The 23,445-nt window shown below is 45.7% G+C and overlaps 1 protein-coding gene across 1 annotated transcript in view; it reads left to right on the top strand.

The window, feature by feature from the left end:
- The first annotated feature begins 576 nt into the window (after positions 1-576).
- The window catches only part of DIPK1A (divergent protein kinase domain 1A), a 186,694-nt gene continuing 163,825 nt past the window's right edge, over positions 577-23,445 (top strand). Inside the window, 1 exon segment of the mRNA XM_056523143.1 lies at positions 577-760. The gene's annotated coding sequence lies outside the window, so the exon portion shown is untranslated.

Raw genomic sequence — 23,445 nt, 5'->3', positions numbered from 1 at the left:
CCATATCACTTTACGGCAGTTCTTATGCTGTGATGATTTTCCCTGTGTAGCATTATTTATGATAAGACCTAGGTGAGGGCCCCGGCGGGCGGAGTTTAGGGGCCCCTGCTGTCACATTGGAGCTATGCTGGGAGTTGTAGTTCATCAGCAGTTGGACACCACCATATCACTTTACGGCAGTTCTTATGCTGTGATGATTTTCTGTATATAGCATTATTTATGATAAGACCTAGGTGAGGGCCCCGGCGGGCGGAGCTCAGGGGCCCCGGCTGTCACATTGGAGCTATGCTGGGAGTTGTAGTTCATCACCAGTTGGAGACCACCATATCACTTTACGGCAGTTCTCATGCTGTGATGCTCTGTGTAGCATTATTTATGATAAGACCTAGGTGAGGGCCCCGCGGGCGGAGCTCAGGGGCCCCGGCTGTCACATTGGAGCTATGCTGGGAGTTGTAGTTCATCACCAGTTGGAGACCACCATATCACTTTACGGCAGTTTCTCATGCTGTGATGCTCTGTGTAGCATTATTTATGATAAGACCTAGGTGAGGGCCCCGGCGGGCGGAGCTCAGGGGCCCCTGCTGTCACATAGTAACTATGCTGGGAATGTAGCAGCAAAACCCTGCGAGAAGCCGCCGGGGCTCCGTCCACATCTCGCGAGACTTGGCGGCCGCCTCCTGCCGATGCTTCCCCAGCAGCTCCCGGAGCTAAACGTGCGGCCAGACAGCGGCGGAGCCCGACCATGCCAGCCCGTGCCCAGGTGAGACCCTCTGCTGTCATTATGGGGGCTCAGGGATCGGAGACATTAGGGGGGATTGTGGGGGTATGTGGTGCAGGCATCATCCATCAGCAGGGACCCCCCCTAATACATGGGGGCAAAGGGGCAACTTCTGCAGCCCCCCCACCCCAATACATGGGGGCAAAGAGGCAACTTCTGCAGCCACCCCAATACATGGGGGCAAAGGGGCAACTTCTGCAGCCCCCCCCTAATACATGGGGGCAAAGGGGCAACTTCTGCAGCCCCCCACCCCAATACATGGGGGCAAAGGGGCAACTTCTGCAGCCCCCCCCCCCCCCTAATACATGGGGGCAAAGGGGCAACTTCTGCAGCCCCCCCCCTAATACATGGGGGCAAAGGGGCAACTTCTGCAGCCCCCCCACCCCAATACATGGGGGCAAAGGGGCAACTTCTGCAGCCCCCCCCCTAATACATGGGGGCAAAGGGGCAACTTCTGCAGCCCCCCACCCCAATACATGGGGGCAAAGGGGCAACTTCTGCAGCCCCCCCCCCTAATACATGGGGGCAAAGGGGCAACTTCTGCAGACCCCCCCCCCCCCCTAATACATGGGGGCAAAGGGGCAACTTCTGCAGCCCCCCCCCTAATACATGGGGGCAAAGGGGCAACTTCTGCAGCCCCCCTGATCTGTCACTTTGTATGTGATAATGTAACTGGGAAGCCTATAGAGCAGTGGTCTGCAAATTGTAAACCTCCAGCTGGTGCAGAACTACAACTCCCAGCATGCCCGGACAGCCGTTGGCTGTCCTGGCATGCTGGGTGTTGTAGTTCTGCAACAGCCGGAGGCTCCCTGTTTGGGAAGCACTGTGATAAATTGTCTTCAAGCTGTGGACCTCCAGCTATTGCAAAACTGCAACGCTCAGTGTTCTGGCCATGCTGGGTGTTGTAGTGTTGCAACATCTGGAGGTCCATGCTGGGTGTTGTAGTTTGCAACGTCTGGAGGTCCGTGCTGGGTGTTGTAGTGTTGCATCATCTGGAGGTCAATGCTGGGTGTTGTAGTTTGCAACATCTGGAGGTCCACGCTGGGAGTTGTAGTGTTGCAACATCTGGAGGTCCACGCTGGGAGTTGTAGTTTTGCAACATGTGGAGGTCCATGCTGGGAGTTGTAGTTTTGCAACAGCTGGAGGAACCCTGGTTGCCAAACTCTATTGGGTAAGTCAGTGTTTACCAACCACGGTGCCTCCAGCGGTGGCAAAACTACAACTCCCAGCATGCCCGGACAGCTAAAGGCTTTCTGGGCATGCTGGGAGTTGTAGTTTTGTAACTGCTGGAAGTCCATGCTGAGGGTTGTAGTTTTGTACACTGTTCAAAAAAATAAAGGTAACACTTAACCAACACAATGTAACTCCAAGTCCCTGACACTTGTGTGAGATCCCACTGTCCACTCAGGAAGAACACTGATTGACAATCAATTTCACATGGAACAGACAACACGTGGAAATTATAGGCAATTAGCAAGACACCCCCAATAAAGGAGTGGTTCTGCAGGTGGTGACCACAAACCACTTCTCAGTTCCTATGCTTCCTGGCTGATGTTTTGGTCACTTTTGAATGCTGGTGGTGCTTTCACTCTAGTGGTAGCATGAGACGGAGTCTACAACCCACACAAGTGGCTCCGGTAGTGCAGCTCATCCAGGATGGCACATCAATGCGAGCTGTGGCAAGAAGGTTTGCTGTGTCTGTCAGCGTAGTGTCCAGAGCATGGAGGCGCTACCAGGAGACAGGCCAGTACATCAGGAGACGTGGAGGAGGCCATAGGAGGGAAAAAAACCAGCAGCAGGACCGCTACCTCCGCCTTTGTACAAGGAGGAGCAGGAGGAGCACTGCCAGAGCCCTGCAAAATGACCTCCAGCAGGTTATAAATGTGCATGTGTCCACACAAGGGTCAGAAACAGACTCCATGAGGGTGGTATGAGGGCCCGACGTCCACAGGTGGGGGTTGTGCTTACAGCCCAACACCGTGCAGGACGTTTGGCATTTGCCAGAGAACACCAAGATTGGCAAATTCACCACTGGCGCCCTGTGCTCTTCACAGATGAAAGCAGGTTCACACTGAGCACATGTGACAGATGTGACAGAGTCTGGAGACGCTGTGGAGAACGTTCTGCTGCTTGCAACATCCTCCAGAATGACCGGTTTGGCGGTGGGTCAGTAATGGTGTGGGTGGCATTTCTTTGGGGGGCCGCACAGCCCTCCATGTGCTTGCCAGAGGTAGCCTGACTGCCATTAGGTACCGAGATGAGACCCTCAGACCCCTTGTGAGACCATATGCTGGTGCGGTTGGCCCTGGGTTCCTCCTAATACAAGACAATGCTAGACCTCATGTGGCTGGAGTGTGTCAGCAGTTCCTACAAGAGGAAGGCATTGATGCTATGGACTGGCTGGCCCGTTCCCCTGAATCCGATTGAGCACATCTGGGACGTCTCGCTCCATCCACCACAGACTGTCCAGGAGTTGGCGGATGCTTTAGTCCAGGTCTGGGAGGACATCCCTCAGGAGACCATCCTCCACCTCATCAGGAGCATGCCCAGGCGTTGTAGGGAGGTCATACGGGCACGTGGAGGCCACACACACTACTGAGCCTCATTGGGACTTGTATTAAAGTGGTACTCCGGTGAAAACCTTTTTTCTTTTAAATCAACTGGTGGCAGAAAGTTAAACATATTTGTAAATTACTTCTATTAAAAAATCTTAATCCTTCCAGTACTTATTAGCTGCTGAATGCTACAGAGGAAATTCCTTTCTTTTTGGAACACTGATGACATCACGAGCACAGTGCTCTCTGCTGACATCTCTGTCCATTTTAGCAACCATGCATAGCAGATGCATGCTAAGGGCAGCATGGTGGCTCAGTGGTTAGCACTGCTGCCTTGCAGTGCTGGGGACTTGGGTTCAAATCCCACTAAGGACAACAATAAATAAAGCATTAATATTATTATAATAACGTCAGCAGAGAGAACTGTGGTCGTGATGTCATCAGAGAGCATTCCAAAAAGAAAAGAATTTCCTCTGTATTATTCAGCAGCTAATAAGTGCAGGAAGGATTAAGATTTTTTAATAGAAGTAATTTACAAATATGTTTAACTTTCTGCCACCAGTTGATTTAAAAGAAAAAAGGTTTTCACTGGAGTACCCCTTTAAGGACATTACATAAAGTTGGATCGGCCTGTAGTGGGGTTTTCCACTGTGATTTTGAGTGTGACCCCATATCCAGACCTCCAGGGGTTGATACATTTGATTTCCATTGATAATTTTTGTGTGATTTTGTTATCACATTCAACTATGTAAAGAGGAAAGGATTTCATACGATTAGTTCATTCAGATCTAGGATGTGTTATCTTAGAGTTCACTTTATTTTTTGGAGCAATGTAATATCTCGAGGTCCATGCTGGGAGTTGTAGTTTTGCAACAGCTGGAGGCACCCTGGTTGGCAAGCACCGCTATAGGCTAAGTGGTCTCCACGAATATGGAACTCCATCTGTTGGCCAACTACAACCCCCAGCATACTGGGACTTGTAGTTTGGCAACAGCTGGAGGCACCCAGGTACATGCTGGGAGTTGCAGTTTTGCACCAGTTGGAGGTCCACGCTTGGATATGTAGATTTGTACCAACTGATGGTCAATGCTGGGATTTGTAGTTTTGCAACAGCTGGAGGCACACTGGTTGGTAAACACTGCTGATCTCTAAACTGTGGACATCAAGCTGTGGCAAAACTACAACTGTCTAAGCATGCTGGGAGTTGTCGTTTTGCACCAGCTGGAGGTCCACAGTTTGGAGACCACTTGAGAATGCAGTGCTGCCCCTCATATTATCCTGTGGGCGTTGGATACAATGACCCCCCGACCTACGATGGCCCCGACATACGATCATTTCAACATACGATGCTTTTGTATGTCGGGGCCATCGCATAAACGGCTATCCTGCAGCGCAGACTGCTTCAGCTGCCCCCGGATAGCCATTTACGGTGCCCCGTGTGGTCCGCTGACGATCACTTACCTGTCCTCGGTGCTCCGGCGCGTCCTCTTCGGGATCCCCTGCATCGTCGGCGCTCTCCATCATCGTCAGCACGTCGCTTCGCACGCCGTCCCGTCATCCAATAGGAGCCGCGTGCGTAACGACGTGATGGCGGCGACAGAGAGAGAGGATGACTGGGAAGCAGAGGCCTTGCCGGAGCATCGGGGACACCCCGGGGACGCGGCGACAGCGATGGAGGGCGACATCCAGGGCAGCGGTGACGAGCGGTGACGGTCCAGAGCGGCGGGGACAGGTGAGTATAACCTCCAATACCAGTGGTCTTCAACCTGTGGACCTCCAGATGTTGCAAAACTACAACACCCAGCATACCCGGACAGCCGTTGGCTGTCCGGGCATGCTGGGTGTTGTAGTTTTGCAACATCTGGAGGTCCGCAGGTTGTAGACCACTGTCCTATACTTTACATTGCACAGATCCCTCAACATATGATGGTTTCAACAAACGATGGTCCATTTGGAGCGGATTCCCATCGTATGTTGAGGGACCACTGTACTTTTATTTGCCACATTGTAAACTTTGTTGTTTGTTATTTTTATTCCATAATATTTACTGTTCTGCCGGTAATTGAATCCTCTGTATATAAATATCTCCGGGGGTTGGTGGGAGAATCTATTCTGGAGGCAGATGTGGCAGTAAGTACAATCACTCCCATCATCCGCCTGCGTCCTGAGGTGTTAGGGGAGGGGCTTCCAGTGCTGCAGTCAGACGGGTTTCTCATTGTGTTTTTGTCCTCTGACGCCCTTCAGGTTAACGTCCGGTTACTATTTATACAAATGTGTAACATAACAGAACAAACAAAAAAAAAACGGAATTTTCCCTTCGCTTCAGGATATTTAGGATTTCTATAGGTTTACATGGAGCTCGTCTTCAGTTTTACCCTCATGTCTGGAGTTTACTCTCGGGTCTCTAAGAAACACATAGTGTACAGCAGTGTTCTTCAACCTGTTGCAGCACTACAACTTCCAGCATGCCTTCAGTGCATCCCGTCAGTGCCTTCTATTCCATAAACTGTGTCTCCAGCTGTTGCAAAACAAAAACTCCCAGCATGCCTTAAAGGGGTTATCAAGGAAAAAACTCATTTTTATATATAGATCAACTGGCTCCAGAAAGGATTTGTAAATGACTTCTATTAAAAAATCTTAATCCTTTCAGTACTTATGAGCTGCTGAAGTTGAGTTGTTCTTTTCTGTCTAAGTGCTCTCTGATGATACGTGTCTCGAGAACTGGCCAGAGTAGAAGCAAATCCCCATAGCAAACCTCTACTACTCTGTGCAGTTCCCGAGATAAGCAGAGATGTCAGCAGAGAGCACTGTTGTCAGACAGATCAGAACAACTCAACTTCAGCAGCTGATAATTATTGGAAGGATTAAGATTTTTTTTGTAGAAGTAATTTATAAATCAGTTTCACTTTCTGGAGCCAGTTGATCTATATCAAAGTTTTTTTCCTGGAATACCCCTTTAAGGGCCATTAGTGCTCTCCATTAGTGCCTTCTAATCCCCCACCCATATCTCTCCAGCTGTTGCAAAACTACAACTCCCAGCATGCTTTGAGAGTCATCGATGCTCTCAATTAGTGCCTCCTAGACCCCAACCTCCGTCTCTTCAGCTTTTGCAAAACTACAACTCCCAGCATGCCTCCCCAGACTTCAGTGCATCCTATTAGTGCCTCTCGTTCCCTAACCCACAGTTCTCCAGCTGTTGCAAAACCACAACTCCCAGCATGCCTTGACAGCCTTTGGTGCATTCCTATTCAAACTACAACTCCCAGCGTGCCCTAGGGCATGCTGGGAGTTGTAGTTTTGCAGGTGGTGGAGAGCCACGGGGTTGGCGACATTGTTATACAGTGAGGTCAGTGCTGGTTTAGTGCAGTGATGCAGAAGGGGGCGCTCTTTCACCGATCTCCTTTAGGTCTATTGACGTGGGGTTAGAGTTCTCCCTTTAGGCTACATTTATATTCAGCATTTATTTTCAAGTGTCTGCTTGTTTTTTTTTTTTTTTCCTTAGGCTTAAAATGCGTCTGACAAATCCTTTAAGAATAATTGCAGCAAATTAATAAATTCACAGGATTAAATAATGACTGACATGAATGTGAATAATAATAATGTACATTTATTTAAGGCCTCTTCCTATAAATTCCAGTTTATGGGATAACTCACTTTTTGGTTAATTTTGTACCTATCATTATGATGACTTTAGTTATAAATGTAACTTGTATTTATTTTAATAAGAAGAATTCCTATACTTAATATCACATTTATGATAGTATGAAGTTAATCATTTACTCTAGGACAGTGTTTCCCTACTAGGGTGCCTCCAGCTGTTGCAAAACTACAACTCCCAGCATGCCCGGACCGCCAAAGACGGTCCGGGCATGCTGGGAGTGGTAGTTTTGCAACAGCTGGAGACACACTGATTGGGAAACACTGTTTTAGGGCTACAGATTGACATAGAAAAGCTTTGAGCAGCATCATTTGCATCAATTTCTTATCTGCATTTATTTCAGTGGAATACCGTAATATATTTTGTGTAACGCACGTTGGGTTGGGTGCTGGTTCTGGCCCTTTAAGTAAATTTCTTTGCTCTTTTTAGCCTACCTATTGCAGGTGTATTTACTGGTTCTCTAGGCTGTATAGGGAGGGGATACATTGTAGCATTTATGTAGCAGTTGTTATTCTGAAGGCTGTATAGGGAGGGGATACATTCTAGCATGTATGTAGCAGTTGTTGTTATGAAGGCTGTATAGGGAGGGAATACATTGTAGCATGTATGTAGCAGTTGTTGTTATGAAGGCTGTATAGGGAGGGAATACATTGTAGCATTTATGTAGCAGTTGTTATTCTGTAGGCTGTATAGGGAGGGGATACATTGTAGTATGTATGTAGCAGTTGTTATTCTGAAGGCTGTATACGGAGGCGATACATTGTAGCATGTATGTAGCAGTTGTTATTCTGAAGGCTGTATAGGGAGGGGATACATTGTAGCATGTATGTAGCAGTTGTTATTCTGAAGGCTGTATAGGGAGGGGATACATTGTAGCATGTATGTAGCAGTTGTTATTCTGTAGGCTGTATAGGGAGGGGATACATTGTAGCATGTATGTAGCAGTTGTTATTCTGAAGGATGTATAGGGAGGGGATACATTGTAGCATGTATGTAGCAGTTGTTATTCTGTGGGCTGTATAGGGAGGGGATACATTGTAGCATGTATGTAGCAGTTGTTATTCTGTAGGCTGTATAGGGAGGGGATACATTCTAGCATGTATGTAGCAGTTGTTATTCTGAAGGATGTATAGGGAGGGGATACATTGTAGCATGTATGTAGCAGTTGTTATTCTGTGGGCTGTATAGGGAGGGGATACATTGTAGCATGTATGTAGCAGTTGTTATTCTGTAGGCTGTATAGGGAGGGGATATATTGTAGCATGTATGTAGCAGTTGTTATTCTGTAGGCTGTATAGGGAGGGGATACATTGTAGCATGTATGTAGCAGTTGTTATTATGAAGGCTGTATAGGGAGGGGATATATTGTAGCATGTATGTAGCAGTTGTTATTCTGTAGTCTGTATAGGGAGGGGATACATTGTAGCATGTATGTAGCAGTTGTTATTCTGTAGGCTGTATAGGGAGGGGATACATTGTAGCATATATGTAGTAGTTGTTATTCTGTAGGCTGTATAGGGAGGGGATACATTGTAGCATGTATGTAGCAGTTGTTATTCTGTAGGCTGTATAGGGAGGGGATACATTGTAGCATATATGTAGTAGTTGTTATTCTGTAGGCTGTATAGGGAGGGGATACATTGTAGCATGTATGTAGCAGTTGTTATTCTGAAGGCTGTATAGGGAGGGGATACATTGTAGCATGTATGTAGCAGTTGTTATTCTGTAGGCTGTATAGGGAGGGGATACATTGTAGCATGTATGTAGCAGTTGTTATTCTGAAGGCTGTATAGGGAGGGGATACATTGTAGCATGTATGTAGCAGTTGTTATTCTTTAGGCTGTATAGGGAGGGGATACATTGTAGCATGTATGTAGCAGTTGTTATTCTGTAGGCTGTATAGGGAGGGGATACATTGTAGCATGTATGTAGCAGTTGTTATTATGAAGGCTGTATAGGGAGGGGATACATTGTAGCATGTATGTAGCAGTTGTTATTCTGTAGGCTGTATAGGGAGGGGATACATTGTAGCATGTATGTAGCAGTTGTTATTCTGTAGGCTGTATAGGGAGGGGATACATTGTAGCATGTATGTAGCAGTTGTTATTCTGTAGGCTGTATAGGGAGGGGATACATTGTAGCATATATGTAATAGTTGTTATTCTGTAGGCTGTATAGGGAGGGGATACATTGTAGCATGTATGTAGCGGTTGTAATTCTGTAGGCTGTATAGGGAGGGGATACATTGTAGCATGTATGTAGCAGTTGTTATTCTGTAGGCTGTATAGGGAGGGGATACATTGTAGCTTGTATGTAGCAGTTGTTATTCTGTGGGCTGTATAGGGAGGCGATACATTGTAGCATGTATGTAGGAGTTGTTGTTCTGTAGGCTGTATAGGGAGGGGATACATTGTAGCATGTATGTAGCAGTTGTTATTATGAAGGCTGTATAGGGAGGGGATACATTGTAGCATGTATGTAGCAGTTGTTATTCTGTAGGCTGTATAGGGAGGGGATACATTGTAGCATGTATGTAACAGTTGTTATTCTGTAGGCTGTATAGGGAGGGGATACATTGTAGCATGTATGTAGCAGTTGTTATTATGAAGGCTGTATAGGGAGGGGATATATTGTAGCATGTATGTAGCAGTTGTTATTATGAAGGCTGTATAGGGAGGGGATACATTGTAGCATGTATGTAGCAGTTGTTATTATGAAGGCTGTATAGGGAGGGGATATATTGTAGCATGTATGTAGCAGTTGTTATTCTGTAGGCTGTATAGGGAGGGGATACATTGTATCATATATGTAGCAGTTGTTATTCTGTGGGCTGTATAGGGAGGGGATACATTGTAGCATGTATGTAGCGGTTGTTTTGCATGTATTGTGCTGCTGCATCATGTTGTACATTCCGTGTCCGCTCCCCACCCTATTGTGGTCTCCAATTTCTGTTTTTTCTTTTTATTGTTCTTAATGTAATCTTATTATTTTGATTGGATAATAAAAAATGACAGTATTATATTATATAGTTCAAAGCTTGATAAATTTGTGATGAATCTTGGAGCCAGGATGCTGCACGTCACGTAACGTTACCCGCAATGTGATGTCATATGATTGGTCATTAGTGTCCCCTCGTGTCTCCCTGTATTACAGTCATTAACTTCCCCTCGTGTCTTCCTGTGTCACAGTCATTAACTTCCCCTCGTGTCTTCCTGTGTCACAGTCATTAACTTCCCCTCCTTTCTTCCTGTGCCAGTCATTTGTGTCCCCTCATCTGTGTTACAGTCATTAGTGTCCCTTCATCTCTCCTTGTGTCAGTCATTAGTGTCCCCTCATCTGTGTTACAGTCATTAGTGTTCCCTCATCTCTTCATTTTTGTCAGTTATAAGTGACCCCTCCTCTCTTCCTGTATTACAGTCATTAACTTCCCTCATCTCTTCCTGTGTCAGTCATTAACTTCCCCTTATCTCTTCCTGTGCCACAGTCATTAACTTCCCCTCATCTCTTCCTGTGTCACAGTCATTAACTTCCCCTCATCTCTTCCTGTGTCACAGTCATTAACTTCCCTCATCTCTTCCTGTGTCAGTCATTAACTTCCCTCATCTCTTCCTGTGTCAGTCATTAACTTCCCCTCATCTCTTCCTGTGGCACAGTCATTAACTTCCCCTCATCTCTTCCTGTGTCACAGTCATTAACTCCCCTCATCTCTTCCTGTGTCAGTCATTAACTTTCCCTTATCTCTTCCTGTATTACAGTCATTAACTTCCCTCATCTCTTCCTGTGTCAGTCATTAACTTCCCCTCATCTCTTCCTGTGGCACAGTCATTAACTTCCCTCATCTCTTCCTGTGTCACAGTCATTAACTTCCCTCATCTCTTCCTGTGTCACAGTCATTAACTTCCCCTCATCTCTTCCTGTGTCACAGTCATTAACTTCCCCTCATCTCTTCCTGTGTCACATTCATTAAAGGAGTACTCCGACGCAACCTGTTTATGGGGGAAATGAAGCATTAATAAAAGTGATATCACATTGTAATATACTCACGTTGTCCATGTCGGCTTCTTCCCGGACTTCTCCTCGCTTTTCCATCTGGCCGGAAGCTGGGTCCATTGATGACGCTCGACTGCGTCTTCTTCACGATCCGGCGCCATCTTCGCCCGGTGACTCGTCGCTCCCATGAGTCACTGCGGGCTGTGCCGGCCTCCCAGCCCAGAGTCGGCTACTCCCCCAAAGTTAATTTATTCTGCGCATGCGCAGTACTACGCAAATAGCGTAGGGCTAACGCTAGGCTCCTATCGCTGCCTACGTTAGCCCTACGCTATTTGCGTAGTGCTGCGGCATTCTTGTGACACCGCTAGTGCAGTGTTTACCAACCAGGGTGCCTCCAGCTGTTGTGAAACTACAACTCCCAGCATGCCCGGACAGCCGAAGGCTGTCCGGGCATGCTGGGAGTTGTAGTTTCGCAACAGCTGGAGGCACCCTGGTTGGGAAACACTGCGCTAGTGGGCACATGGATCAGTGGGCTAGTGGGCACATGGATGGGTGGATCAGTGGGTTAGTGGGCACATGGATGGGTGGATCAGTGGGTTAGTGGGCACATGGATCAGAGGGCTAGTGGGCACATGGATGGGTGGATCAGTGGGCTAGTGGGCACATGGATCAGTGGGCTAGTGGGCACATGGATGGGTGGATCAGTGGGTTAGTGGGCACATGGATGGGTGGATCAGTGGGTTAGTGGGCACATGGATCAGTGGGCACATGGAGAGGGCTGATGAGCTGGGAGGGGGATAATGGGAGGAGATAACCACAAGGGAAGGAGCTGTTGGCGTCACTTTTTATAATTTATTATAATTTCCTGGGGGGGGGGAGCAGCAGCTAACAGGAAGCTGGTGCAGGGAGTCATGGGAAATGTAGTCTTTATTGGCAATTACAAGAGAATGGCTGGGCCAAATTTGACAAATGAGGTATCGTTGGAAAGGTCTTTGAAAGAGCTATCAGTACCAGCGCTCCAGAGTACTCCTTTAACTTCCCCTCATCTCTCCCTCTGTCACTGTCATTAGTGTTCCTTCATCTCACCCCCCTCCCCATGTGTCACAGTCATTAGCGTCCCATCAGTGTTCAGGAGCGGATATCTTCGTGCTCCCTTGTTCAGCAGCAGACATCATGTGAACGCTGCAGCCAATCAGCAGCCTTGTGGTCATGGTCCATACTTCTGAGCACAGAGTTTGGCCGCTGATTGGCTGTGGCAGTCTCCTGATGTCCGCTGTTCATGTAACACCGGAGCTATGGCAAAAAAAACTATTTTTTGTTTAAAGATGGACAACCCCTATTGCGAAGGGCTGACAAAAACCTAGGCGCCAGGACGAAATCCTCACTCCCCATGGTGACCTGGCGCCTGGGATTTGTCAAGCCCTGATATAGTTACTTGTCCAGCATTTATTTCTTTATGGAATGTGGTTAAATATTAAAGATGAAATGACTACCAGGCCCATGAGGATGCAAATTTGTCAAAATTGCGTAAAAAATTGTTTCATGACACCTGTTGAACTTTGTCAGCACTCTATGGATTAAATTATTCTCCTGTGGTCCGTAAGGTGAGGCTGACTGTAACCAGGCGGACGTTTGGTGAGGGATACGTCTCCTTTCCCTGGACAGATCTCACCTGTGGCCCAACCAGTGTGCTTTTTAGGTGTTGCAAAACTACAACTCCCAGCATGCCCGGACAGCCAAAGGCTGTCCGGGCATGCTGGGAGTTGTAGTTTTGCAACACCTAAAAGGCACACTGGTTGAGACACGCTGCTGTGAGAGGAGGGAAGAGATCCATTTCACTGCTCGAGGATTTACTAACCAACATGTTGGAAAATCTCCAAGCGCGGCGTTAAGTGTCTCTGACCCTCCAAAGCTCTTTCTTATTTCCCCCGTATACAGCTGGATAATTGTAACGTCCGCTTCGAGCCCGGCCTGAGGGAAGATCCTCACCCGTTCTTCTGTAACTAAAGATTCCGTCTCGGCAGGGTTGTATCTGAAGTAAATAAAAGTCTATTTATTCCCGTGATTACGCCGCTGTCTGTGAACTGCGCCGGGATCAGTTCTCGGTCACTTCTTCCTTATGGGGGGCAGGAATCCCTTTCTACTGCAGAATACATCAGCTGCCGGCATAGAAATCCTAGTGGCAGATTTGCAGGTTTTCACGGACCCATTGAAGTCAGTGGTAGCAAAATTCCCTTTGGGCAACCAGCAGTGGATTAGTGATGTGTGAACCAACCCTTAGATTGCAAATTATTGTACAGCTAAAAGGGGAAGAGCTACAGACCTTACCGAGCTGTGGACTTGGGCTATTAATAGGAAAACATGGAACCAACACGAGAGATGTCCGCTGTGCCAATGGGAACGATGATGCATCTCTATCAGGATGGAAATCCACCCCAGAGTGCAGCAGAAGATGTTGGTTGTTCCCAGTCAGCTGTGTGTAGGATACAGAGAAGTGTAGAAAAAATATTTCAAGGGGTTATCCAGAAAATTATATATATATCTCTCAACTGAATCCAGAAAGTTAAACAGATTTGTAAATTACTTCTATTAAAAAATCTTAATCCTTTCAGTACTTATGAGCTGCTGAAGTTAAGGTTGTTCTTTTCTGTCTAAGTGCTCTCTGATGACACCTGTCTCGGGAACCGCCCAGTTTAGAAGCAAATCCCCATAGCAAACCTCTACTATTCTGCGCAGTTCCTGAGACAGACAGAGATGTCAGCAGAGAGCACTGTTGCTGACAGAAAACAACGACTCAACTTCAGCAGCTGATAATTATTGGAAGGATTAAGATTTTTTAATAGAAGTAATTTACAAATCTGTTCAATTTTCTGGAGCCAGTTGAGATATATATATATATATATATATATATATTATATAAGTTTTTTCCTGGAATACCCCTTTAATATCGTACAGAGAGAGTTAGACCATTGTTTCCCTACCAAGGTGCCCCCAGCTGTTGCAAAAATACAACTCCCAGCATGCTGGGAGTTGTAGTTTTACAACAGCTGGAAGTTCACAGTTTGGAGACCACTCCTTTTTAGTACTGTTTCTCGCAGGATTTTAATAGACTTTTACTCCTCATCTTTGTAATTTTCAGCGTTTCACGCAAAAATGTTGGCGCAGAATGGTTTAACTATTTTAAGTGTTTTACATAAGAATTATCAAAGGTTTACACTAGTCACACCAGTGGGTGGTAAATGTAATGTTTTACATGATATTTTCAAAGAGGTGAGAGTCCATTTTACATCAAAAATCTCACACCAGCTCTTTGCCGGCGTAGAAATCACAGAAATGGTTGTAGTTTTTTTTGCTTTTGTTTTTTCTTAATTTTTTAATTTTTTTTTTATTTTTTTGGGGTAAAGGTGTTATTTAATCAATTATTGTAAAATAAATAATTATTATTGAAAAATATATAAAAGAAAAATGTATTTTCATGGTCACTGCATTTGAGCCCTAAATGTTTTATTTATACAGTTATCGCTTGCATGAGTACTAGATATAATGGAATATTACAAGAGATGCTTCCTCCAGAATTTTCTGGGATGTAAAATTTGGCCAATTTTGGCGCAAAAAAAAAAAAATCCAATATGGCGGCAACAAAAAAAATTAAGGGCCTAATTTGGCCAAATTTGGCACAAAATAACAAAAGTGGCGCGAAAATGAACTCTCACATATTTTCATATTTTCAAAACCGTACAAGAGACCTTTGAAAATGTGAGGAGAAAAAAAAAGTGTAATTACCGTAATATCGCTGGAACAGAAATCACTGTAGTTTTTAAATATTTTCCCCAATGTCGTCTTCTGGGGATTTCTCTCTTTTTACCTTTATACGTAATTGAGAACGGAAATATATAAAATACTTGATAAGTGAAGAAATCGGATTATGGAATAATAAAGGAGCAAATCATTTTATAACAATTTTTTTAATATATTTTTTTATGTTGGGTCTGAGACTTCCGGTGAACTAGTAGATGGCGCATGGAAGTGCTGGGAGCGTTCTACTAACCTGACCGCAGTCACATGATCATTTTAGGCTTGTGAAGTTGCGCTTTTTTATTTTTGTTTATTTTAGTTTTTTATTGGCAGATATAGGACTTTGCTGTGGAGAGGATAATACTGTAGAATAAGAAGTTAATTAAAGCGTACCTGTAATTTCAGGTGACTTTTCAGGATGCACTGTCCTGCGTGCACATGAGGAGCGGCACTATTTCTCGCCATTATATAACGTGTATATGATATTTTGCAGCAGATTTCTGCTCGGAAGGCTTCATCTCTAATTTGCAGTTCTCCCAGAGCTGGTGAGCGGAGCTCCCTCCCCTCCCCTCCATAGACTTGTATTGCTTGTCTGCTGCCCCCTTTATAGACTTTTATTGCTTGTCTAAAGCTCCCTCCTCCCCCCATTCATAGATATGTATTGCTTGTCTGGAGCCCCTCCCCCTCCATAGACTTGTATTGCTTGTTTGGAGCTCCCTCCTCCCTCTATAGACTTGTATTTCTTGTCTAGAGCTCCCTCCTCCCCCCTCCATAGACTTGTATTGCTTGTCTGCCCCCCCCTTTCATAGACTTGTATAGCTTGTCTAAAGCTCCCCCCCCCATAGACTTGTATAACTTGTCTAAAGCTCCCTCCTCCCCCCTCCATAGACTTGTATTGCTTGTCTGCCCCCCCCCTTTCATAGACTTGTATAGCTTGTCTAAAGCTCCCCCCCCCCATAGACTTGTATAACTTGTCTAAAGCTCCCTCCCCCCCTTCATAGACTTGTATAGCTTTTCTAAAGCTCCCTCTTCCTCACTCCATAGACTTGTATAGCTTGTCTAAAGCTCCCTCCCCCCCATAGACTTGTATAACTTGTCTGAAGCTCCCTCCTCCCCCTCCATAGACTTGTATAACTTGTCTGGCGCTCCCTCCTCCCCCTCCATAGACTTGTATTGCTTGTTTGGAGCTCCCTACTCCCTCTATAGACTTGTATTACTTGTCTAAAGCTCCCTCCTCCCCCTCCATAGACTTGTATTGCTTGTCTGGAGCTCCCCCCCTCTTGAGGGGCGGGGTCATGACATCACAAGCCCCCTGCACCAGCTCTAAGCATTTGGAACATTTGGAGCATTGGAGTACCCCTTTAATATGGAGCCGGTCCTCCTGGTATAACAGCCTCCACTCTTCTGGGAAGACTTTATATAAGATTTAGAAGATATCTACGGGGATTTTAGGTCAGACGATGATGTCAGAGGAGAGGGTCCGGTCTCTATTCCAGGTGTTGGATGGGGTTGAAGTCCGGGTTCTGTACGGCCGGTCACCGTCTTTTACACCAGACTCCCCCCTCTGTGTCAGTATGGACCTCACTGGGGGCGCAGTCATGGTGGATCAGAAAAGGGCTAAGCCAAAAACTGTTCCTTCAAAGTTGGAAGCGACAATTATCCACAATGTCTTTAAAGGGGTACTCCGGTGGAAAAGCAAAATATTTTTTTAAATCATCTGGTGCCAAAAAGTTAAACAGATTTGTAAATTACTTCAATTTAAAAATCTCAATCCTTCCAGTACTTATCAGCTGCTGTATGCTCCACAGGAAGTTGTGTATTTCTTTCCAGTCTGACCACAGTGCTCTCTGCTGACACCTCTGTCCATATTAGGAACTGTCCAGAGCAGGAACAAATCCCCATAGAAAACCTCTCCTCCTGCTCTGGACAGTTCCTGACATGGACAGAGGTGTCAGCAGAGAGCACTGTGGTCAGACTGGAAAGAACTACACAACTTCCTGTGGAGCATACAACAGCTGATAAGTGCTGGAAGGATTAAGATTTTTAAATAGAAGTAATTTACAAATCTTTTTAACTTTCTGGCCCCAGTTGATTTAAAAAAAAAAATGTTCCCACCGGAGTACCCCTTTAAGATTTCCCTTCAGTGGAATTGAGGAGCCTAGGCCGGCCCCTGAGGATCAACCCCACAGCATTATCCCTCCTCCACCTAACATTACAGCTGGTACAGTGCAGTCAGGTAACGTTCACCAAACCCAAATAGCCAGCGGTTGTCCGGGCATGATAGGAGTTGTAGTTTTACAACAGCTGGAGGCACACTGGTTGGGAACTACTGCCCTAGAGGTTTCCTCCACATGGGTTTTCTCCTCTGCTGTGCGCTGGAGGATGACTCTTTGTGAGTTGGGGATTTGTCATTGCTTGTCCGGGCATGCTGGGAGTTGCAGTTCTACAACAGCTGGAGGCTCCCTGGTTGGAAAACCCAGCAGTAGGGGATTTCGGAGCGCCCCCTGTGTGCATGCAGCGAAGTGAAGTATCCGTGTTTATCGCTCCATCAAAACTCTGCGGGGCTCCTGAGGATCGCCGAGCGCTGCTAAAGACGTCTGACAATCTATGTCTACAGGGTCTCGTGATCTAAACGCAATTTTAAGGACGAGCGCGACAATTCGCGTGCCTGTGACCTTCTGAAGCGCTTATTATTTTCCCGCTATGCAGCCTGATAATTGCGCCACACGTTGCCAACCAGACCCCAGGCGATCTCCTCCCGACCATCCGTTCATCTGTAATTATGTGATGTGAGATCTCTGGGTCTCCTGCGTGAGTAACAGATGCCGGCGACGACTAATGGCGGTAGAGGCTGCGAGCAGAACATCCGTCTGCATTGTTATATTAGAAGTTACTGCAAAACAACGGACATTTATATGTATATCGGGGTACGGGAAACACCAGCGCAAAAATGTTAGGCCATGTGCACACAGCGGAAGTTTTGCGAAATGTTCATCCGGAAAGTCTCTCCAGCGGACATCCTGCAAACAGCGAGTGCTGGCCGAACATGCCGGCGCTGGGACCGCTCAGAAATGCGCCATCTCCATAGACATCAATGCATTTCCAAACAGATTCCACAGAAAGAATTGACAGATCAATCGGAATTTCCGCGGCAGATGTTTCTAATGTGAAAATTCTGTCCCGTGCACGGTCAGCAGAATCCCATTCAAAACAATAGGACTTTGCTGCAAAACAATTTCTGACAGGAATTTTTTCACCGGATTCCACTCTGACATGTCACCGTGTGAATGAGGCCTTAGGTTTTATGTGCACAAATAGGACACTTTTTCCTATAGTTTTATACACCCTGTTCCAAATTATTATGCAAATTCTATTTGTGTCACAAAGATGAAATATTATGTTTTTCCGTGTCACTCGTGGACCTCATTTACTATTGCAAACCCGACATTTTGTCGGGTTGTGCGACAGAATTTGCACCAGAATTGAAAAAAAAAAAAAAAAAAAAAAAAAACCCGACTAACTCTCCATTTTACCAAGAAAACCTGAAAAGGGGGTGTGGCCATTGGGAAAAGGCGTTGTCACCGAAAAGGGGCGTGTTCCCGACATTTTCACAAAAACCCAACATATTTACTAAGAGTTCCACAGAAAATTTAGTGGATTTGAGCTCAGGATTAAGTACAGTGACCCCCCCCCCCCGACCTACGATGGCCCTGACATACGATCATTTCAACATATGATGCTTTTGTATGTCGGGGCCATCGCATAAATGGCTATCCCTCAGCTCAGACTGCTTCATCTGCCTCCGGATAGCCGTTTACGGTGCCCCGTGTGGTCCGCTGACGATCACTTACCTGTCCTCGGGGCTCCGGCGCGTCCTCTTCGGGATCCCCTGCATCGTCGGCGCTCTCCATCGTCGTCATCACGTCGCTGCGCACGCCGTCCCGTCATCCAATAGGAGCGGCATGCGTAGCGACGTGACGGCGGCGACAGAGAGAGAGGATGCCGGGGAAGCAGAGGCCTTGCCGGAGCGTCAGGGACACCCCGGGGACGCGGCGACATCGATGGAAGGCGACGTTCAGGGCAGCGGTGACGAGCGGTGACGGTCCGGAGCGGCGGGGACAGGTGAGTATAACCTCCAATACCAGTGGTCTTCAACCTGCGGACCTCCAGATGTTGCAAAACTACAACTCCCAGCATGCCCGGACAGCCGTTGGCTGTCCGGGCATGCTGGGTGTTGTAGTTTTGCAACATCTGGAGGTCCGCAGGTTGAAGACCACTGTCCTATACTTTACATTGCACGGATCCCTCAACATACGATGGTTTCAACAAACGAGGGTCCATTTGGAGCGGATTACCATCGTATGTTGAGGGACCGATGTACTGGAAGCATTTAAAAAAAAATAATAATAAAAATTCCACCGGAGTACCCCGGGCGTTCCACATTATTAAGCAGACACCGTTTCAAGCAATATGGGGAAGAAAAAGGATCTCTCCGCTGCCGAAAAGAGTGAAATAGTCCAATGCCTTGGACGAAGGAATGAAAACATTAGATATTTCAGGAAAACTTAAACTCCTGTTTGTTGCGGGCCGCCGGCGCTGGCAGGAACTAAGTACTTTACGCTGTATCCCTATGCGACCGTCAGCCTATCACCGGCCGCAGCGATGTTCCGCCCCGGCCAGTGATAGGCTGAGCCCACTGTCATGTAAGGAGCCGGCTCCTTACATGACAGGGGGCTCAGCCTATCACCGGCTGAGGCGGAACATCGCTATACAGCCTAAAGTACAGAGTTCCAGCCAGCGCAGGCGGCCCGCAACAAACAGGAGGGTGAGGAGGGCAGCGCCTGTCGGGTGACATATGGGAGTAGCACCCCGATCGGGACAGCGCAGCGCTGGGCTGATGATTGATTTTGCGGGGGGGGGGGGGGGGGGGGGGGGGGAGCAGAACAGCGCTCGAGGGTCACATATGATTAGTTCCCTGATGTGGGGACAGCGCAGCGTTGGGCTGGTAATTCATTAATTCCCGAGGGGGAGGGGCCAAACCTGTATTGCGGTATGGGGAAAAATTCATATCGTGCATTATCGGATTATCGGCAAGGTAATTGCCGATAACGTCCAAAATCGTGAATATCGGACGATATTTGGTCGATCCCTAACACAAACTGCAAACTAGGGGTGTGAATCGCCAAGAATTTGGCGATTCAATTCGAATCGCGATACCAGTGTGGCGATTCGATATATCCCGATATATCGCGATACCGTCTAGGTGACGATACATCGCGATATATCCCGATATATCGCCCACCTGGGAGCATTCATAGATCCCAATAGACGCTGCTGTCAGCTTTGACAGCGGCGATCTAGTACTCCGGTGCTCACTTTTCTCATGTTATCCCGTCCGGGCTGCAAAATAAAATAAAACGCACTTTATCTTACCTGCCAACGAGCCCCCGGAGCTCCGGTACAGGTGTTCGGTCCCCGGGCTGTATTCTTCTTACTTCCTGTTAGTCCGGCACGTCACATGGAGCTTCAGCCTATCACCAGCGGAGGCGGGACATCACTGTGACCGGTGATAGGCTGAAGCTCCATGTGACGTACCGGGCTAACAGGAAGTAAGAAGAATACAGCCCGGGGACCGAACACCTGTACCGGAGCTCCGGGGGCTCGTTGGCAGGTAAGAGAAAGTGCGTTTTATTTTATTTTGCAGCCTGGATAGGATAAAATGAGAAAAGTGCGCACCGGATACTCCTTTAATAGCCAGCCGCGGCGATTGCCGCATGCTGGCTATTAGCGGCGGCCCCCTGCTACTGAAATCAGCCGGGGGTCGCATAGTACGGAGTGGGCACGAGTCGGAGCCCGCTCCATAGCTGTGTCAGATCCGGCCTGCTCGGCTCCACAAATGTGGAACTTTTATCTCCTGATGCCCGGGACATGACATGCTGTTCCGGGCGTCCGCAGATAAAAATTCCACATCCCTAAAAGAATCGAAAAATATTTTGAATCGATTCTGTATCGGCAAATGAAAAAATCGCGATTATCGCGAGAATCGATTTTTTTCTTACATCCCTACTGCAAACCCTACAATATACAATAAAATGCCTGCAATGTCTGGAGAAGCAAAAACAATATATATGTATGCGTGCGTGTATATAGATAGATATATATATGGCTTATTTTAGCATTTTAGCAGAGTTTTTCCAGAAATGTTATAAGCTTTAGTACCTCCTATTCTTTAGCAGCTTTTTAATTTTTTTTATTTACACATTTTCTTTTAATTTTTTTAATTTTATTTTTTTTACCACTGTGGTTTCTATCATGGAAAACGTGTATAAAAATTGAGGCGTATGAGTGAAAAAGTTCGAAAACTGAGTGAAAATCTCCATCCTAGAGCCTGGACACTGAGTTTTGTGCCAAATATTTGGTGCAAAACTCTGTAAAGAGCGGCATGAAAATCAGACTGCATATAAAAAATAAAAAAATTGTAAAAAAATCAATAAAAAATAAAAAAATTGTAAAAAATCAATAAAAAATAAAAAAAAAGCTTAAGTTTGTACGGTGCGCTCCAGTTTTGCAAAACTAGGCGTGGGGTTGGATACGGTCCGGATTACTTACAGGACGTTTTCAAAGGCTCAATCTCGCGTTTACATGAACATTTTGGTGCAAAGTTTATTACTACCTTTGTAATTGTGGAAAATGTAAAAAAAAAAAAAAATATTTTTTCCAGTGATATATATGCATTTTTTTTTTTTATTTAACCTTGCAAAAAACTATTATGAATATTTTAAAACTATATTTGTTTACTGTTAAATGGACTCTGAACATACTGAGCATGTTTGGCTTTGCGGTACTGTTACCGTATCACAAGCGTTTGTATATGGAAAAAGACTGAAATTGGCGCTAAGAGGGTTCGTCTCCGGTGGAAAACTTTTTTTTTTTTTTTTTTTGATCAACTGCTGCCAAAAAGTTAAACAGATTAGTAAATTACTTCTATTAAAAAATCTTAATCCTTCCAATACTTATTAGCTTCTGTATACTAGAGAGGAAATTCTTTACTTTTTGGAATTCTTTCCTGTCTGACCACAGTGCTCTCTGCTGACACCTCTGTCCATGTCAGGAACTGTCCAGAGCAGCATAGGTTTTCTATGGGAATTTGCTCCTGCTCTGGACAGTTCCTGACATTGACAGAGGTGTCAGCAGAGAGCACTGTGGACAGACAGAAAAGAAATCCAAAAAAGAAAAGAATTTCCTCTTTAGTATACTGCAGCTGATAAGTACTGGAAGGATTAAGATTTTTTAATAGAAGTAATTTACAAATCGAATTTAACTTTCTGGCACCAGTTGATTTAAAAATAATTCCCCCCCCCCCCCCCCAGAGTACCCCCTTTTAATTCAGTAATTTTTTTAAATATTTAACGTTGATTTTGGAATTTCGTGGTAAAAACAGAGCGGTGGACACAGCCCAAAAATAGACAATTATCTCGCTTACCTTCTCCACAAGTACCGTAGATCTATTTCAGGATATAAAAATATTTTTTTGGTGGGAATTTTAATATATATATTTTTTTTTTTACTCCTTTTTTTAATGTATTTATTTTTTGTGGCAGGCGCGTTCTCACACACATCATATTGCATTCGGTCACCATGTTTCGCATTTGTCTTCTTCGCTGGACTCTTGATCCATCTTACAATCTCGTTGGATTTACATTTTCCCGCACAATTTTTCTTTTTTTGGATCCAAATGTCAAAAATTTAATGCAAAACCGAAACCTCCCATATTTTCAGAGCAACACAAGTGAACTATAAAAATGTGGTAATAAAAAAAAAAAAAAAAAAAAAAAAAAAAAAAGCCTGATATAACAGAATCATAAATTACGCAGATTTTTGGATAAGTCCCTCACTGTATTTAGCAGGGGGAAAAAATGTGGCGCAGAATTCTGCAGAAGACACAACGGGGGAGATTTATCAAAACCTGCGCAGAGGAATAGAGGAAAATGGTGCAGTTGCCCATAGCAACCAATCAGATCTCTTCCTTTATTCCTCAGATGCCTTTTTAAAACTGAAAGCAGTGATCTGATTGGTTGTTATGAGTAACGGCACCACTTTCCCTCTGCACAGGTTTTGATAAATCTAACGTTTTTCTGGGAAAGTCTATGGGGAGATTTATCAAAACCTGAGGAAAAGATGCTGAGTTGCCCATAGCAACCAATCAGATCGCTACTTTCATTATTCAGAGGCCTTTTCAAAAATAAAATGAGCAATCTGATTGGTTGCTATGGGCAACTCAGCAACTTTTGGACGGGGTTTGATAAATCTCCCCCGTTGTGTGATAAGGTCACGTTCACGCGGCATAAAATGTGCGGAATGTATGCCCGGAAAACACGGGCAGACATTCCGCACATTCACATGTTACGGTGGGCACTAGGACCGGGCCGGCTCCATAAATAATGGTAACGCGTGTCCGAGCGGAATCCGCAGGAACAACGAATAGGTTAAATGTTTCTGCGCCACAACAAAATCGGGATTTCCGCGGCAGATGTTTCTGAAAATTTCCGAGGCGTGCAGCAGAGTCCCATTAAAATTGGTGGGACTCCACCGCAGTGGAATTTCCGAGCTGAATGTTTCCTCTCGGAAATTCCGCTGTGTGAACATATGGCCTAAATGTCTAAAACCTG

Source organism: Hyla sarda, chromosome 6 (assembly GCF_029499605.1).
Source record: "Hyla sarda isolate aHylSar1 chromosome 6, aHylSar1.hap1, whole genome shotgun sequence".
NCBI lineage: Eukaryota > Metazoa > Chordata > Amphibia > Anura > Hylidae > Hyla > Hyla sarda.
This window is presented reverse-complemented; position numbering and strand designations above follow the sequence as displayed.